Raw genomic sequence first — 16,342 nt, forward strand, 5'->3', positions numbered from 1 at the left:
GACCAAGAAATACAAATTTAAAAAGCCCATATTCTGACAGAATACAAGCAATAGTTATGGTTCATGACCTATTTAGTCAACTAATGATGATAAACAAGTATATAAAGTTTCAAGCTATAGCTCTTAAGTAAGAAACATTTAATTTATCCAAATATTTAACCAAGAAATTCCAATTTTCTAGGTACACAAGAGGTCATAATTCTGCCAAAAAGCGACAGAAGTGGGAATTATGACTCTTGGTGATCTAATGATGATAAACAGGTGAACTAAGTTTCAAAGCTATATTTCTTATAGTTTCGAAGAAAAGAGGAACATAAGCAAAAATGTTAACCAAGACCAAAGCTGACAAGAGTCAACAAAATGATGACAATAACCTTGTAGATTTAAAATGAATCAGATTTACTAAAAGAATTCATAACTGTCTTTTTAGTTATACTTTTAAACTAGGTACAATGTAAATTCTGAAATCTCCTGGACTTTCAACTGAATTCTCCTGTAGAGATGCCCTGGAAGTTTGGCATGTAAGCACTGTTATGATACATTTGTATCTGAGTCTTTTTTGCCATATGTTTGCAGTAAATCATCCAAAGTCTACTAACAGTTAGTTTGAAGCATTCAGAACTTGCTATTTGCTTCATAAGTCTTTTCATTTTACAAATTTAATGTCTCAATCTCCGCTTGCATATATTTCCTAGGCTAAGGTCTTCTTTCATGTCATGGTTCCAGCTCAAGTATTATTTCAACAGAACAGAAATGCCCGAATGTCATGTTTCCTACATATCTGAGGTACTTTGGTAATGGCAGCTCACTGAAATGAGACGAATTATCAACATTAAGATCAAGTAGAAATATTATAAAATTGAGTTAATTTTAAAAACTAAAAGCAGGAATGATGTCATATTGTTTGACTTATGCCCCTTCAGAATGCTAATTTATAAAATGAATTAAAAAAGTTCAAAAGGGCGTAACTCTGAATTTAATGAAAACTGAAGGTTATGAACTGATATAGCTATAATAATGTTAAGTCCCAAAAAGGGACTTAACTAAAAATAGGGTCAGACAATAAGCACATGTCCACTTCATACTGATGATGTATTCCAAGTTTCATTTGAATTACATGAAATATGTAGTAGAAGCAGAGGACACAATGTACAGATGTGATATAATAAAAAGGGGCATAACTCAAAAAATAATAATCTGACATTATGCTTATGTTTGCTTCATGATATATACCAAGTTTCATTTGAATATGGAAGCTGTTGTACAGATCTATGTAATATTGTCAAGTCAAACGGGGAATAATTAAAAAAATAATTATCTGTTCTGCTAATATGCTAATGTTCATTTCATGTTGATGAAGTATACAAGATTCATTTTAATTGGATGGAAATGGTTCACCAGAATGTACACCAGAATGTGGGACTGATGGGCAGACAGTTCAAACAGTGTTGACACTATATACCTCATTGACCAATGACAATGTGGTGTACATAAATAAAAGCGACCTCATCAAGATGTATGACATGCAATGAAGGATCACGCCAAGTCTAAACATGTTTATTTTAACAACAATACACTAAATTGTTGGGTGAGACAGAAGTTTTAATCACATTTTCAACAATACACAGCTTGAAGGTGTATGACTTACATGGTTATATTACCTGGAGATGTGCAAAATGATAACAGCACACTTTATGTGAAAGATAACTTCCTCATATACATGATATTAAAATGAAGACTGAAGTCATATATGTCTTTGGCATATCACACCACAAATAACAAAATGAGCCGCGCCATGAGAATACCAACATGGTGTGGGTTTGCGACCAGCATGGATCTAGACCAGCTTGCGCATCCACGCAGTCTGGTCAGGATCCGTGCTGTTCGCTAACAGTTTCTCTATTTGCAATAGGCTTTGAAAGCGAACAGGCAGGCTAGTCTGGATCCATGCTGGTCGCAAACCCACTATGTTGGTTTTCTCATGGCGCGGCTCAAATATAAATCTCTATAAATTTAAAGTCACAACTCCGGCTCTTCACAATTTATCTAAAGTTAATTTTAAACTCAGCAAATTTCTCTCTTCAGTATGAACCTAATAAAGGCAAAATGAGAAATAAAAGCTACTTTTTACGCCTTTCTTCAAGTTTCTGGTACAGTAGCTGAATCGGCTGCAGATTACTGACAGTTTGCTTTCAGAGAAAATAGCATCAACACAGACCATTGCTGCAAAAGAAAAATTAGGAATGTTTTTAAAATATGTCCATATATAATAAGTAGGGATGTCAACGAATACCAAAACTGGTATCCGAATATTCGGTCAACCATCCGAACGAATATCCGGATATTCGTTCATGCACATAACCTCTTTTTTTCTGAGGACCTAAACGTGTTTATATAAGGGCTTATGATGTTTTTTCTAGTACCAGTCGTGCTTGCAACATATTAGCGGTCGCCATTTTGAAATGGAAGAAAGGTAACTCTTACAAGATTTTTCTACTTTCGGTTTAGTTTTATAATGCAAACTGAAAAGATACGAATCGTGTTTTTCATTTATATGTAACTATTTATATGAGGCCGGGTCCAGAATATTTTCTTTCAAAAATTGGCTTAATATAATTGCAAACTCATTATGAAAAGACGGATTTGTTTCTTTGATTACACAAACACAGTAATGAAACGACGTAGAAAGTTTGTTTCGTTTATTACACAAAAAGCATAATAGATATGGTGAATAAAACAATTTTCACGCTGTAAACTAGCAACTAAAGTTATAACAACAATGCAAACTTCAAATATCAATAGATTTCTAGTTGTTAGTCTCTTTCATAAAGCGTGAAACTCAAACATGTATGATGAAAAGAGCAGTGCCGATATTTATCGACAAATGTTTGTTGCAGCCGGCGTCAATATCAAGAGCATAAAATGCACGTGCACTAATTATTACCTTCGCACTCTCCACGTCTTTTCTTTAAAGCTGCAATATTTGCCGACGATTTGTAAACACATTCTTTTTAAATTACGCATAATTATTAATTGACAATAATTGCATTGTTTGACCAAACAGGACTACTTAAGATGACAATTATGTTTCGCACACCTGTCGGGTATGTGTCATTACCATGACGACTGTGTATTACGTTTTGACACGCTATTTACGTGACGAAAAATTACAATGCTATGAACATAAAAATAAATATTTCAGTAATGTGTATGTTACCACCGAATATTCGAATACTTAAATAAGATCCGAATATTCGTACCCGTGACCGAATATCCGGATATCCGGATATCCGTTGACATCCCTAATAATAAGACATAGTTCGTTATACATATGACAGGACAATTGTCATCTTACATCCAGGGTGTAAAACAGAGTTTTCCAGCACTGATGAAAACATCAGAGACTCGCGTAACACAATCCAAAGTTTTTTGTGCGAGTCGGTTGGTAGGGATTTTTTTTGCATATAATCATATAGGGAAAAGCATTTCATCCGAATGTCCAGGAAAAAAGTTGGGTAACAGCGATTTTCAAAGGTAGGTCATGTTACCACAAACAAATGATTTTTAATAATAGCCTTATATACAGTTTATTTCAGTCATAAATGTAGCAAGCCGTTCAATCGATTTACTAGGATATATTTGCAGATGTTAAACACTAAATATGAAAGTCAATGCAAATGGTATACATGTTATACTAGAGAATATACCAAGAATGTATGTAATTCAAAACTGAAACGAACTTAACAAATCATCGGTTCAAGAAAACTTGTTCAGATATAAATTATTATAAATTTATTGACATCATAAATTTTCATTGAGTAGCGAAAACATATTACAGAAGCATTCCATCTTTTCAAAACATAACAAACATTAATATAAACGCAGACATATCATAGCATAGATAAGATGTACCTCAATCTGTCAAATTGAACCAATAACAAACCTTTTGAGGTCTAAAGTAACTCTTTTCGCAAGTACAACTTATTTATTTAACATTGACGCTTACAAATGGCGCACAGATGCCAAAGGGCTGTAACCAATGCAGTAACAGCTTTGTACATATAACATGTAGCTTGTATTAATTTTCAACATCAATTCTAGCATAAAACTTCTGTTATTGTCACATTTCGGGGGTGTTTTAACAGGAGAGAAAACGTGTGTTAACAGAGAGATTCTCGCGCTCACATACTGTTATAACACCTTTTTATGTATGAGAGTTCCGTGGCAAAGCGTAAATGTCATTCGGCCCCAAAACGGACAATTCAAAACGAAATGACGTCAACGTTAAAAACAGCTCAGACATTCCCGCGCATTTCATGGAAATTTAATAACGTTGAGGTAGGATGTATTCATTTATTAGTATTTTTTCCGCGTTTTATGCTAGAAAAGCGTTAGCGCATGTTCATTTCGTGTTATAACATCTGCAGAATCCCTCGGGATACGTTGGTACCCTCGCCCTACGGGCTCGGGCACCAACCAATCCCTCGGGGTTCTGCAGACGTTATAACACGAAAAAACATGCGTTATCCCTACATACATAAAAAGTACTTGTAACAGTCGCAGTAGTTTAAATTACATTCAAATTTGAAGAATTATCAATTACTATATTCAACACAATTCATATATTTTTAAAAGTACCTATTTTAAGATTTTTTTTCATCAAAATAACATGCTTACTACTTCGTGCTGCAGTGCATCTGAAATTTTTGGTTTGGCCTTTGGGGAAAGGAAGTGGCTAGGGATCCGGTAAACGGACCTCAAGACCTGGAGTCTAAAGGTCCAGTATTCAATATACATGTACTATTTAATGCTGTATTATCAGTGTCAGGGCTGTTTCCCGTATAAATCTACCTGCGTTAAAAGGAAGCCGTTCCAAAGCAAAAAAGCATGTTTTCCCCCAATTTTGTCCCAATTAGTATGATTTGTTTGTTTGTTTGTTTTGGGTTTAACGCCGTTTTTCAACAGTATTTCAGTCATGAATACTGAGAACTGTTTATAAGGAGAATATATTTATTTGATAAATGCCTCCGATTATGTACAGCGTACAAATTCCTATTCATAATTTATCGAACTTGCGATCCATCTTTTCAAGGACTAAAGAATTATAAATACTTCTGTTTCCTGTCACTTACAATGCATTTAAAATGACAAGTAAAATACGAGAGCAAACTTCTGAAATTCTCTCCCGTTTTTAAAGATAAAATAAGGTCTCCTCTTTGTTAATACCATTCTCAGCATTCGTATTGATTACCGGACCTCTAGATTCCAGGTCTAGAAGTCCGGTTACCGGACCCCTAGCAACTGCCTTTAGGAACATTGCCTGTTTTGTGGTACTGTACCATTTGACATGCACTTCAATTATATACCTGTAGAAATGTTTATGAATTTATAAATAATCTCATAAAAAATTCTTCCATTGACTTTTTACAAGCAAATAATAAAACACCTACCTAAATCAAGCGTTTCGTGGACAATCGTTGTTTTCGATGTCTACTTTTTCTATTTCATCTGATCATAATTTTGTACATGTCGAAATGACGTCAACCCGGATGTTTTGGGCTATTCACAGCATATTCAGAGCCGACAGGTCTTGTTAGCACAATAAATGATAATTTTTTGGCGCCCATCGTACCATATGATCACACGATAGACTGTTAATTCTAATGTGAAACGTTTGTCATTGTTTGTTGTTTTTTTTTAAATCGGCATTCGCAATGTTTTTTCATGGGCGCCGCCATTGCATCTCGTTGTAAGAGAGTAGACGAGAAGTCCGTAATTTTTTGATAATAGAAAACTGTTGGTAAAAATTCTTTATGTATGTGTCTTTTTATTAATGGTTTTATTAAATGATATTCAAAAATGTAAAAAATAAAATAAAACTAAGTTCCTGAATGAAAATTCCGGAAAATACAGACATCGTCCGAAAACTGCCGAAGTGATATGCGCTATTCATGGATCGGATACCATAAGATTGGGTCCAAATTTTAACCTCTAGAGTGTTAACAAGCTTTTCCTTTGATTTGACCTGGTGACCTAGTTTTTGAACCCAGATGATCCAATATCGAACTCTTCCAAGATTTTATTGAGGGTAACATATTATCCAAGTTTCATTAAGTTTGTGCCAAAATTGTGACCTCTAGAGTGTTAACAGTCAAATTGTTGACGACGGACGACGGACACAGGGCGATCACAAAAGCTCACCTTTGAGCACTTCGTGCTCAGGTGAGCTAAAAAGAAATGACTTAGGCATGAAAAACTAACGTAGACTTTACCTCGCATTTCATGTAAATCAGATGGTGTTACGGTACAATATTTTCTTTTACTTGGTTTTTATGGCGTAAACGTTTTACGGCCCCAAAACAGATCATTAAAAAAGAAATGACGTATGCATGAAAAACCAACGTAGACTTTACCTCGTACTTCATGGAAATCTGATGGTATTGCGGTACACTATTTTCATTTACTTGGTTTTTATGGGTTTTTATGCTAGAATAGCGTAAATGTATGTTCTTTTCACGTTATAACATCGTCAGAATCCCTCGAGAATCATTGGTGGGCGATACAAACCAATCCCTTGAGATTCTGCAGATGTTTTAACACGAAAAAAATGCGTTATCCCTACAATAATATACAAAACTGCAAAAGGATTCAAAAATGAATTTAATCTCCTTTCATATTGTTCAAATACAAAGTTTCAAGTGTACCTGGTGCATGCATTGAAACAAAATAGCATTAAAAGAAAAACGGACATTTCAACTTTAATGTGACATATTATTTTATTTTACAAGAGACTTATAAAATTTCAAAAACCACTATTTTATTCCTCTGCGTTAATCTGTAGCTCACATGACAAGGACCTACACCTTTCCACATTGTGTCTAAGTTTTGATAAAATCCATGTTAAGGTTTATTACAAGAAGGCCATGAAGGCCCTGTATCGCTCACCTGACCTACTGACCTAAAGATCATCAAGATTAACATTCTGACCAAGTTTTATCAAGATATGTTCATAAATGTGGCCTCTAAAGTGTTAACTAGGTTTTCTTTTGATCTGACCTCGTGACCTAGTTTTTGACCCCACATGACCCAGATTCGAACTTGACCTAAAGATCATCAAGTTTAACATTCTGATTAAGTTTCATGAAGATACAGTCATAAATGTCGCCTCTAGAGTGTTAACAAGCTTTTCCTTTGATTTGGCCTATTGACCTAGTTTTTGACCTCAGCTGACCCAGATTTAAACTTGACCTAAAGATCATCAGGATAAACATTCTGACCAAGTTTCATTAAGATATGTTCATAAATGTGGCCTCTAACTTTCCCTTTGATTTGACCGGGTGACCTAGTTTTTAATCCTACATGATCCAGATTCGAAGTGGACCTTTAGATCATCAATATTAACATTCTGACCAATTTTCATGAAGATATAGTCATAAATGCGGCCTCTACAGTGTTTAAAAGCTTTTCATTTGATTTGACTTGATGACCTAGTTTTTTTTTAACCCAGATGACCCAATATCAACCTCGTCCAAGACTTTTTTAAGGATAACATTCTGACCAAGTTTCATTAAAATTGGGCCAAAATTGTGACCTCTAGAGTGTTAACAAGCTTTTCCTTTGATTTGACCTGGTGACCTAGTTTTTGACCCCAGGTGATCCAATATTGAACTCTTCCAAGACTTTATTAAGGGTAACATTCTGACTAAGTTTCATTAAGAATGGGCCAAAAATGTGACCTCTAGAATGTTAACAAGGTTTTCCTTTGATTTGAGCTGGTGACCTAGTTTTTGACCCCAGATGACCCAATATCAAACTCGTCCAATACTTTATGGAGGGTAACATTCTGACCAAGCTTCATTAAGATTGGGCCAAAAATGTGAATTTAGAGTGTTAACAGTCAAATTGTTGACGACAGACGACGGACGGACGACGGACGGCGGACACAGGGTGATCACTAAAGCTCACCTTTGAGCACTTCGTGCTCAGGTGAGCTAAAAAGTTGTTTTAATTTTTTTCTCGTTGCTTTTCTGGGAGAGCCAGAACTTAGAGTTGTCACAGGAGTGACGAATTATACCACAATATGGCCTTGTCCCAAAACTAAGCCTACGTCAAAGGTTGATTTTGCTTGACCTTTGACCTAATGACTTCAAAATCAAAAGGGGTCATCTACTGGTCATGATCAAACTCCTATGAAGTTTCATGATCCTTGGCCGAGGAGTTCTCAAGATATTGTCCATAAACAGTTTAAATGTACCTGTCACTCTGACACTTGAACTTGCGAACTCGAAATCAATATAGGTCATAAACTGGTCATGACCAACATCCCTGGTAAGTTTCGTGTTCCTAGGCCCAACTGTTCTAAAGTCAATGTCAAATCCCTGTTTATAAGTTCCTGGTCACTGTGACATTGACCTGTGTCCTACTGACCTCAAAATAATTAGGGGCATCTGCTGGTCATGACCAATCTCTGTAAGAATTTGCATGATCCTAGGCCAAACCTTTCTTAGGTTATCATCCAGACATGGTTTAACTTTTTCAGGTCATATTGACCTAGACCTGTATTTAATCATGTTACACCTGTGTACTAAAAACTATGATCCTAGACTCATTTGTTCTCAAGTAATCATCCTGAAACAGTTAAAAATTTCTGTGTAAATGTAACCTTGACCTTTGACCTAATTAACCTCAAAGTTGAACTTGACCTGTATTTTATGATGTTCCATCTGTGTAACATAGTTTATGTTCCTAGGCCCAAGCATTTTCAAGTTATCATGCAGAAACCTTTTACCTGTCCAAGGTCTTTGTGACCTTGTTCTTTGACCCGATGATCTCCATTTCAAACTTGACATGTATTTTGTGATGTTGCACCTGTGTACTAAAATTTAGGATCCTAGGCCCAAGGATTCTGTCAAGTGGTTCATCAGTCTTGAAAGATATATGTCATACCACAGGCACAGTCTAAGTTTGATGTATTTATGACCAGAAGTTTAAGAGCAGATGATTAAGTAACGTTTTGATGAAGAGCAACTAACACCGGATCATCCAAATATACCAAAAGCTCTCTATGAACAAATTTCATGCCAACTGATAAATATACTACTATACAATTTTTGTTTAAAACTTTTTTTATGTTAGTCAATATGAAAGGAGACTCAAACTTTCAAATGTACCTCAAAATAGGATCTTTTCAAGTGCTCAGTAAACCTGTTGAAAAAAACACCAACAAAATCAGTGTGAGAATTACCATTTATAAGGGTTCTTAACTACTGGGCAGGTCATTCTAGCATAAAACTGCTCTTTTTGGGGGTGTTTTAACAGAAAAAAAAACATGTGTTAATAGAGAGATTTTCACATCTTTTTATATAAGTGCATTCCATGGCAAAACGCAATCATATTACGGCCCCAAATGTATAAATCAAAAGGAATTGTCATAAAAGTAAAAAAAAAAGCAAGAGCTGTTGGATGATAGCACGCTCGACTATTCGAAGAATTGATTGAAGGATGGAGTCAAAATATTACCACAGATTTTCAGACAAAAGAAAACAAGAGGGTCATGATGACCCTGAATCGCTCACTTGACTAATATGAGCCATATGTTTAAAATGCCAAACTGATGCTTAAATATTAGAAAGTAAGTCAGAAGGTCATATCTATGTCAGTTTTAAAATCGGTGTGCAAAACTGTACATGTCATCCAAATTACAAGGCTGTATCTTAAAAAACAAGAAAGTAGGTCAGTAGGTCAAGGTCACAGTCAGGTGACCCCTAATCACTTGGGATCATCAGGTAATTACAATAAAACAGTGTAGGAAATATGATCTGACAACTTTTGAAGTATTTATTCCTTTATAACTCATATAACAAGTGATCCCCAGGGAGGGGCCTCTTTTCAACCGTAGGGAAATAATTTGAACAATCTTGTTAGCCATCCACTAGGCAATGCTACATACCTAATATCAAAGGCCTAGGCATTGAGCTTTCAGACAAGAAGATTTTTTTTCTCTATGTAAGTCCAGGTTAAGTTTAGGACCCCAAGGGCAGTGCCTCTTTTCACCCCACGGGCATAATTTGAACAACTTTGGTAGAGGACTACAAGGCAATGCAACATACCAAATATCAAAAGCATAGGCATTGCAGATTCAAGCAAGAAGATTTTTTAAAGTTTTTCCTATATACATGTAGGTCTATGTAAAACTTGAGACCCCACTGGGCAGGACCTCTTTTCATCCCAGATTTATAATTTGAACAATTGTGGCAGAGGACTTCAAGGTAATGCTACATAACAAATATCAAAGGCCTATGTCTTGTGGTTTTAGACAAGCAGATTTTTAAAGTTTTTTCCTATATAAGTCTATGTCAAACTTGTGACCCCCGGGACGGGGCCTCTTTTCACCCTAGGGGCATAATTTGAACAATTTTGATAGAGGAGCAATAGATGATGTCACATGCTAAATATCAAGACTCTACGCCTTGCAGTTTTGGAAAAGATTTTTTAAGTTTTTCCTTTCAGTTGCCATGGCAACCAGAGTTCTGCATGGAATTCATTCTTTGAAAAATTTTGAAAGGAGACCACCCAAGGATCATTCCTGTGAAGTTTGATATAAATCTGTCTAGTGGTTTTCAAGAAGATTTTTTTAGAAAATGTTGACGGACGGACGACGCACGACAGATGACAGACATTGAGCAGTCACAAAAGCTCACCATGAGCCTTTGGCTCAGGTGTGCTAAAAATAAATTAACCAAAAAATGTTCCTGTATTTGTGGACTTCGATAAGTCTTGCACTAAATGGCAATGTGTAACCATGATGGTAATGAACTGTACAAAGTTTCAGAGTCACATATCAAAACGTTGAAAGAAAATATGTTTTATGCTAGAATAGCGTTAGCGCATGTTCTTATCGTGTTATAATATCTTCATAATCCCTTGGAAATAGTTGGTACCCTCGCCTTGACAGGCTCTGGTACCAATCAATCCCTCGGGATTTTGCAGATGTTAAAACAAGAAAAAACATGTGTTATCTTACATTCATATCACTGTATATCATTTTACTCATTTTGAACAATTCTACAATACTTTAATAAGGTCACAACTGAAAAATGACAGTTGTCCTTCATTTCAGTAATGTTCATTAACAACAGCTGTGCATACAATACACAGACAACGACTTTTGACCAAGTCTACTGAAAGGATCAAAGTTCATGCAATTACATATCAGAAGTTATTGCAAAATCTGCGCACAACACCTGCAAAAAGGAAAATAAGTTACAGCTGAAAGGTAATGATCTAATGATTTAAGTTTGTGAAAGGTACATGCAGTTCTACAATCTAGGTTTTGAATAAAAACAATCTTTTTTTTTCATACTGAAGTTGAGTTGGTGAAGTTATGAACATGAAACATTTATTGTTGTTTAAAGTTTAAGATCAATTTAAAACAATGCTAATCAAGACATTAAAACAATGTCTAAATCATGAAATTCCCAGCAGTAAATTAAATTAAGACCATTTTGATAAAAAGAGTTTTTTTAAAGACCCTTTATAAGTTTTACAATTAGGTCAGTTTAACTTTGGTACACTGTGAGACAGGCTTTTCACTTTTGAATGGAAAAACTTGTCAAGCGGACTATCTGGGGTAAAATTTGGTTTAAAGCATCATTAAGAAATATAGCCATCATAACATTTTCTTCTTCTTTTTGTTTTCAATCAATCTGGAGGTCAGTCCCTGTGATATGGTGAGCTAAAAATAGCATAAAACTGGTTGTTTTGGCAATACTTGTTGTGATGATTAAATAATACAATACTGCATTGTTCATTGATTAACAAAATTTAAAATCAAGCTCAGTTTCTCAGTTTTATAGGTAGATAATGTTGTTTGCTCAATATGATCGATTTTATAATAGAAATACACACAGAACTTTATTACTGGACATTAAAAAGAATTAACAGCTCTGGAATTAGTATTCATTTTATTAACATTTTTGTTGAATTTAACGTCGCACCCACGCATGATAGGTCATATTGCGACTTTCCAGCTTTAATGGTGGAGGAAGACCCCAGGTGCACCTCGGCCTGCGTGCACTATCTCATCACGAGCGGGCACCTGGGTAGAACCACCGACCTTCCATAAGCCAGTTGGATGGCTTCTTCACATGAAAAATTCAACGCCCCAAGTAAGGCTCGAACCCACATCGATGAGGGGCAAGTGATTTAAAGTCAGCGACATTAACCACTTGGCCACGGAGGCCCAGTTTGAGCCTTTTGCTAAAGTAAGCATAATAAAATGTATGTATTTCAACACATATAATGGAAATCACTTACTCTAGTATCACACTTCAGCTGTAACAAACTTATCTGTAAACAACATCAACCTTTATGGGTAACAGGATCTAAATAGGCAATCTCATCACCAGCTCACCTGAAACGAACATTACATTGGTTAAGTAACTGACATCAACAAAGTCCAATGTTCAATTCGTATCTGCTTTATAAATAAGTAATTCTGTAGAATAAAGTTGAAAATCTGTCCTTTCATATCAGCAATACACAAACTGTACACTTGCTGTTAACTTCAAGAGCACATTATCATACTCGGTCTCTGGCTGAAGTGGGATAAACACATTTCAACACAAAATTTTAGGTCAAGTAAATCACTTACTGCGATATTCACTGTAATATTAATCTGGCATTTTAAACTGTAAGCTGCACGTCAGTCTCAACCTCCTTCCATAACTCACCTAAAAAAAAACATTTTAGTTCAGTAAAAAAAGTCAGCAAATTACATTTTTCTACATTCAGCAAGTATTTAATGTACACATGTAATGTGAGCATTCAGTAGAGTTTATGTAAAAAAGATGTAACTAGAAATGCCTTTGAGAAAAGCGCATGTCTCCCACAACTGCCCCTTATTATTCAATAATTCAAGGGTCATAATTCAAAAGTGCCTGTGCGGATTTGGCTCGTTATCGAACTTGGCCGAGGTCTTATGGCCAAACACATTTTGTTCAAGTTTGGTGAAGACCGGATGAGAAATGTTCGACTTAGAGAGTGGACAAGAATAAAAAGGCCGATTTTTCAGTAATTCAAGGGCCGTAACTCCAAAATGCCTGGACCGATTTTGCTAGTTATGAACCTTGGCTGAGGTTTCATGGTCAAACACATTGTGTTAAAGCTTGTTGAAGATCTGGTGAGAAATGTTCGACTTAGAGTGCGGACAAGAATAAAAAGGCCAATGTGTGGTAATTCAAGGGCCATAACTCCAATACGCCAGGACTGATTTGGCTAGTCATCGAACATGGCTGAGGTCTTATGGTCAAACACATTTTGTTTAAGTTTGGTGAAAATTGGATGAGAAATGTTTGACTTAGAGTGTGGACAATCTTTGTGACAGACACACATACTGGAGTAAATCAATATGTCTCCCACACCACTGTGTGGTGGGAGACATAATTAGCATATGTCAAGACTCATCAATATTATACATGGAAACATGCTTAGAAAAGCACTTTCATTTACATGTATACAAACTTATACAAATAGGAGTCATATTGGAGGAAATGGAGTGCATTCCATCCAACTGTGCTTTCTATTAAATTAATTAATTCTTTAACCATGTACAAATATCTGTGAAAAATATTACACAAAGTATGATCTAAAAAGAAAGTTCACAACACAAAATTGTCCTTTCATATCAACAATAGCCAATACCCCGGTACACAAATAGTACATTTACTATTAATTTCAAAAGCACATTATCATACTCTGGTTGAAGATGGCTAAAAATATTTTAACACAAGACTGCAGGTCAAGTAAATCACTTACTTTGATAACAACTGTAGTATGACTCTGGTACTAACATAAGATATTTGATTATTTGTCAACCTCCCAACTCATTCTACAGCTCACCTAAAAACATATTGGTCAGTAATTTATATTTTTATACTTAACAATCAGTAAATTCTTAAAATAAACATGTATTGTGAGCATTTAGTAGACATGAAGATAGCATACTTTTTACTTTGTCAATAGCAGGTGTCCAGGCTAAAATCATACATAATTACATAATAACATGCTTAGAAAAGCACTATCATTCATGTACATGTGTATAAACTTTTACATTTAAGAGTCAGTCCTGGTTTCTTTGGTCTTCTGGCATTGTTGAACCTCTAAAACATATTGGAGGTAATGGAATGCAATCAATCCAATTGTGCTTTCTAATAACTTCATTAACACTCTAATCTTGTACAAATATATGAGGACTTATTCATAAGTATGTTGTAAGCATTGACTGAAATTTTGGTACTGTCATGAGTTGTTTAGGATATACTCTGTGCAATGACAATGTACAGTACTTTATATTTATATTAATTGCTTACCTCTAATCAGCAGCTACATTTGTATCTCAAGTACCTCTGGTCCAATTTTCTATATCCGGGTTGCTGAAGCTAACCTCTTCCCAAAATATTTCACCTAAGAAAAACATATGTACTGTCTATTAATGACGGTTTACTTCAAACAATTATGACATTTGTATCATTTCTATTTGCATAATAATTTAATACATGTGCACAAGATAAACAAAAACAAGTTCACTGAGCAAAGAACTTTAACTACCTTTAAAACTGAGTTTCTGCTTGAAGATCAGTTTTGTTCATCAATGAACAAACTTTGAAAACTTTATAATACTGTTTATCCATGTTTGACGTCCCAGGAGTGTAATAAAGGCGTTAAATACATATGATACTGCAGTAGTGTAATAAAGCTTTGATGTAGACGTCATTTATAGTATAGGCGAAGTCGGTCAAAGTGTTTAGTTTAAATTGTGATTTTTAAGAAAGTCGGTTTTTGATGTTTCAACAAGAAAGGTTAACGTGTGATAAAAAGAATATTACATTTGTGACTTTCTGCATTAAATTTATTAAACTCGTTGAATAAAATTGATAAAATGCTCGGCAGAGCCTGGCATTTTATTATTTTATTCAACTCGTTTAAAAAATTCAGTATGAAAAGACACTTATGTAATATCCTCTATTTACTGAAGAGACGTCTACCTTGACTAACAATGTCAAAGTGTTTCATGAACAATACCGCCTCACGTTAATTTAGTGAAATACTACCTGAGTGATAATTATACCCTGAAGAAATACCATTGTGACTGACTACCAGAGAGATATTCGAGCCAATCAGGGCTCATGGTTCAACGGTACATATGTGATATCAATATTAAAAGAGCAGACTATGTAGACCTTAAGTCTAGGTAGCCGGAACCAGCTACGCAGACCTTTAAACTGGCTACCTAGCCACTGCAATAAAATTTGAATAGCACTAAAATTTCATTTTCATTTATCTGACTGATTGCATAAACTCTCTAAAGAAATTAGGAATCTTTCTTTGAAATAAATAAATAACTCATATTAAAATAAATCAAATACATAAAGGACGAAATATGCATTTAACTGCTGTCACTTTAGCTAAAAATAATACTGAAAAAAAAAATAAGTGTCATTGAACTGTTGAAAATCTAGGACATTAATATAAATAAACACTAGACTTTTATCAGTACATTTTACGTTCAGAAACAATATTGATAGGCCATTCATGCACATATACGAGTTCAAAAGGTTGAAAAACATAATTTTGGTCTTGTAATCAAAACCAACAAAAAACTGTGGTTCTTGCAAATACAGTTTCAGTAGCCTACACCGGGTGGGGTTTTAAGCTGCCCTATTTAGATATGATTAATCTTTCATTTCGTGACTAATATCTAAGTTTGTATGAAAGGGCGCTACAGTTAATGTAAAGAATAATCAACAGAAAGAAATATTGCTTCACTTACACCAAATAATCCATTTTTACAAGTGCACAGCTGTGAAATCCAAAAGAAACACCGTCTTTGCTTGTAGACGCGTGTGATCACTTATTCGCAAGGGAAATAATTAACTTCGCGACGCATAGCAACCTAACGAACAGTAACTCTTGCTTTCCGTCAATTTAAACTCCCGTTCTAGAGCTTTTTTTATGAAATTCGTTCAATAGCAACCCTTGCTTCAGTTTCTAGTTATGATAATATTGTGTGAAAATAGTATTTCTAAACATTGATATATATCATTAACTGAAGCAAGGGTTGCTATTATGCAAATTTTCAGTATGAAGTGGCCGAAATCGAAAAATACCTACCCCGTTGTTGTTTAGGTACGATTTATGTTAATACTTCCGATACCAGAATACTAAAAATGCCACATCTCTGTAGCTTAAAGATTATTTTAATGAAAACAATCGTTTTTTTACACTCGGGAACACTTTTTCAATTTTTTATAAAATTGGGGGCCATCTGACTATATAAATCCTA

At 34.9% G+C, this 16,342-nt stretch overlaps 1 long non-coding RNA gene across 1 annotated transcript; it reads right to left on the minus strand.

The window, feature by feature from the left end:
• Positions 1–411: 411 nt before the first annotated feature.
• Positions 412–14,696, minus strand: LOC123528586 (uncharacterized). The gene is made up of 6 exons (XR_006682002.2): positions 14,370–14,696; positions 13,816–13,899; positions 12,653–12,731; positions 5,451–12,412; positions 2,125–2,223; positions 412–808 (listed from the first exon to the last, which is right to left on the minus strand). It is a non-coding gene; the product is annotated as an uncharacterized LOC123528586 (long non-coding RNA).
• Positions 14,697–16,342: the final 1,646 nt, after the last annotated feature.

This window comes from Mercenaria mercenaria, chromosome 13, assembly GCF_021730395.1.
Source record: "Mercenaria mercenaria strain notata chromosome 13, MADL_Memer_1, whole genome shotgun sequence".
Lineage (NCBI taxonomy): Eukaryota > Metazoa > Mollusca > Bivalvia > Venerida > Veneridae > Mercenaria > Mercenaria mercenaria.